Below are 4,078 nucleotides of genomic sequence, written 5' to 3' on the forward strand. Positions count from 1 at the left end.
GGCAAAAGATGGACAGCTTTGAAATTTAGAAATGTGCAAAGCAAGCTTAGTGTTGGGTTTTGACAAATGTATTGCAACATTTTAGCAAGGCTTTGAATACGAAACAAACGAGTGAATTATGGTCTTCTTATAATGTGTCACACGTTCATGAACAGTAATATTTATAATTAGTCTTCTTAAAATGTGTAACACAAGTTCTCATTCCTTCTATACAAATCAATCAATGAAATTTATATGCTCACATGCATCGTTTATCGTGGTTATATAGTTAGTACAGCGTGCTTGACTACAATAATTAGCTTAGTTATATTATTTAGTTTACCGAGCTACATGGTTAGTAACGATCAAGTATACACTATTAATTCAGTTGGTTATTTATGAAATTGAATTCAATTCAAATAATCAAAATAAAAGTACATAACTAATCAAGAAAAATGGAAAAGTTCATAATGTACTCACTACAAAAATCTGGACTTTCAGCGACCACTTTCAGCGGCGACAAAGGGAGTCGCCGCTGAAAATATGACTTTCAGCGGCGACAATTATTGTCGCCGCTGAAAGTCGGCCTTTCTGCGGCGACAAGTATGTCGCCGCCAAAAGTATGAGTTATGGCGGCGACATATTATTGTCGCCGCTGTAACTTCAACTTTCCGCGGCGACAAAATTTGTCGCCGCCGAAAGTGTGCACTACGGCGGCGACAATTCCAGTCGCCGCTGAAAGTGTACACTTTCAGCGGCGACTCGCTTCGTCGCCGCTGAAAGAGGATTCAGTGGCGACAGTTAGTCGCCGCTGAATCCTCTTTCAGCGGCGACATAAATTGTCGCCGCTGAAAGACATATTCAGCGGCGACATAATGTCGCCGCTGAATCCTGTTTCAGCGGCGACGCTTCCTGTCGCCGCTGAATGTCCCTTTCAGCGGCGACCTTATGTCGCCGCTGAATCCTGTTTCAGCGGCGACGCTTCCTGTCGCCGCTGAATATGTCTTTCAGCGGCGACCTTTTGTCGCCGCTGAAGCTCACTTTCAGCGGCGACAAATGTCGCCGCTGAAAGTTTTTTCACATTTTTTTAATTTTTTTTTTGTAAAAATTTTATATTATAATCTTTTATTTGCGTAATTAAGTAACTTTGATAATTAATGTTTTTTTATGTATTTTTGTGTTAGAGAGAGACTAAAAGAAAGATAATATGGTGTTTGAGAGAGAAAGGAAGAGGAAGGAAGTTTGGAGTGTGTGTTTAACACACATATCCCATATCCAAATGTTTGAGAGATGGAATAGAAAAACATTATGCATGGGAGAGAAATGAGATCGAGGCATGCGTGAAAAAGTATGCAAGTTTGATGGGATAAGTAATGAAATATAGAGTGAGAGGTAGATGTAAGTATTATTGGAAGAGAGATAGTCTGTATGTGTGAGAGAGAGAAGGATATTATAATTGAAAGAGATAACATAATTAAACATATGTGAGAGATTATTATAATTAAATTAGTGTGAGTATACTTAATTGACATAATAATATTTGATGATGAACATATATATGAGAGGATTGAGAAATAAAATCATTAAAGGAGATAATATAATTAATTAAAAATGTGTGAGAGATATAGATAATAAAATCATGTATATAGTTAATTAAATATTATTACTATTTATATTTTTTAATTTAAAATGTGATTAATTAAATTTTGTAAAACATATAGAGTTGCATATTATATATATTTTCTATTGCTCAATGGTTTCAATTAAATTCATTAGCCTAGCTGGCCACGCTTGTTCATTTTAGTGTAGAGGTCCTGCATTCGAATCTGGAAAATGTCCAATTTTTACACATTAATTTTGGCTCAAAAAGGTTAAAAAAAACATTTAATGTTACCTGGTTCGAACAGGGGATCTGATAATTATAATAGTTAACACTCCCCTACCACTGAACCCACGTGTGTTATTGGCAAGGCTGGCGCATTGTTTTTGTATGTAAAGATTCTTATTTTGAAACCCAAAACAATTCTAATCTTCTGAAAGTTAACTTTTCCCTCACTCTCACCAGATCAGACCAGCGCCGCGCACTTCTGAAAGTTCATCCCCAAATCCCCTCTCCCTCCAAACCTAGCGCTAGCGGCAGCATCTCACATTCTCATTTCTCACCGATTAGCGAAGACGGCGAAGAGGGACCTCAGACCTGCTTCTCCCCCATCCCCTTTCGTGATTTGCGCAGCGCCGGCGACCCCATTCCGTAGCAGTTGCAACCAAGCTTGCCTCCTAGTCCTTCAATTTGTGCTTGCTGCCGCAGCTATTTGCTCGCCAGTTGCCGGATCGCCGCTACTCTCCAGCTTCGTCACCGTTAGTACAGATCCAGGTAAGGTCGAGCCTCTCACCGATTAGTACAACCCAGTTCGTGTTTATTATCTTGTTTGGTATAAGTTCATGGTTGTGTATAGCTGATATAGCTGATACTTCTGTACTTTCGTCTTTGAATATGCTGTCATGGTTGTTTCAAAACCCGTTCTTATTTATTGAATTTGTATGTGAATACTTGAGCAACACGATTTGTAACTCTGATCATAATAAATTCAAATAAAATAAGGTTGGAGTATTTGATTTTGGACGTTCTCGTCAAAGATGAGAAAATTCTTGGTGAAACTTGGTCTGTAAACATCAGTGTATTATCTATTGAGCCATCATGATGACAAGTTAGCATGTATTACAGGCTGATTCTGCCAAAAAACATATTGAATAGATAAGCCTACGTCCCTCTTATTAAGTAATTTGAGTGGGGGACTGGATTTTTGTATGTTATTAGCAACTCAATAAATATGAGTTGATTTTTTTAAAATTTTGTTTTTATTTCTGACTATCTGTGAATGGAAATCTCTTGATGTGTTATTAATAGGGATATTTAAAAGAATGAATTATACATTCAGGATTAAATTTAATCTCTAACTAGTTTTTATATTAAGTATTAAAAATATTATTTAACAGATTTTTTTTCCGAGATGAATTATATTCACATCATATTATTTAACAAATTAATGTTCATGACACCTATCATTTTGCATTCCAATGAATTATTGAAAGTTTCATAACAGCCATGTCAGAAACCGATAGCATGTTAGAAATTGGTAAGGACTTGTACTTTCCCTTTTGCATTCCAATGGAATTACAGTGCATCTTGAGAAGTTATAACTCAACCAACACAATGCTTGAGACTAAACGACTCTGAATTCTAACGTAATATTTTGAGGCTAGGCCATAACTGTTGGCTTTGTATGAATTTTTTTTTTTTTCCCACGGAATTATAGGTAGCAAGCCAGGAACTAATTCCTTTATTTTGTAAGATCCATTCCTTTGCGCCTTTTGTATATAGATGAAGGTTTCGTGTGTGATTCATCATCATTGAGCATCTAGCACAAAAACAAGTCAAAACAAGCGTTAGGCTTATTTAATTCGTTTATTAAGTTTCTGTTTAGAAGTTGTTGGTTGGATTACATGGTCCCACCTTCCAAGTTGTATAATTATGCTTGGAACTTCATGAAAATTGACAGGCATTCTGATAATCATGTTATTAAGTAACTGAAATTTCTCCCCCCATTTTACTCCTGTTTCTGTTCAGTAGGTTTGGGATTTCAATGCCCTGACATAACTCTACGACAATACAAAGGACAGGGGGCTGCGTAAAAGAATTAAAAAAACAGTGAAAGCAGTAAGCTCGTTGCAAGGGAGGCGCCTAAGTAGCTGTTTAATATTTATTGATAATGTTTCTAAATTTCTTTATTATATTTGAACTGGTGTCAATTTGGGTATTGTTTATTTATGGGATCTGGATATCAAAGACTGATTTCTTTCCGGAAGTGATAGGGTTAGGAGACAGAGAATTGTTGTCTTATAGTTCATTGTAGCGGCAATCTGTTGTACATAATACAGGTGCTGGTAAGTGGCAATGACACGCATTATCTTTTGGAAAAGTTAAGTGAAAACAGGGGAACCATAATTACAAGGGCTTTGGATCTCAGTTCTAATAATGATGTTCAGCTTTTATCCCCCCACATCTTCTTCCTCGTATGATGCATCCGTCTTATCATCC

At 36.6% G+C, this 4,078-nt stretch overlaps 1 long non-coding RNA gene across 1 annotated transcript; it reads left to right on the plus strand.

Annotated features, from left to right (window-relative positions):
- Positions 1-3,057: 3,057 nt before the first annotated feature.
- LOC114761789 (uncharacterized) lies at positions 3,058-3,678 on the plus strand. Its single transcript, XR_003742183.1, has 2 exons — positions 3,058-3,116; positions 3,608-3,678. It is a non-coding gene; the product is annotated as an uncharacterized LOC114761789 (long non-coding RNA).
- Positions 3,679-4,078: the final 400 nt, after the last annotated feature.

Source organism: Neltuma alba, unplaced genomic scaffold (assembly GCF_004799145.2).
Source record: "Neltuma alba isolate B1F8T4 unplaced genomic scaffold, ASM479914v2 tig00011136_pilon, whole genome shotgun sequence".
Lineage (NCBI taxonomy): Eukaryota > Viridiplantae > Streptophyta > Magnoliopsida > Fabales > Fabaceae > Neltuma > Neltuma alba.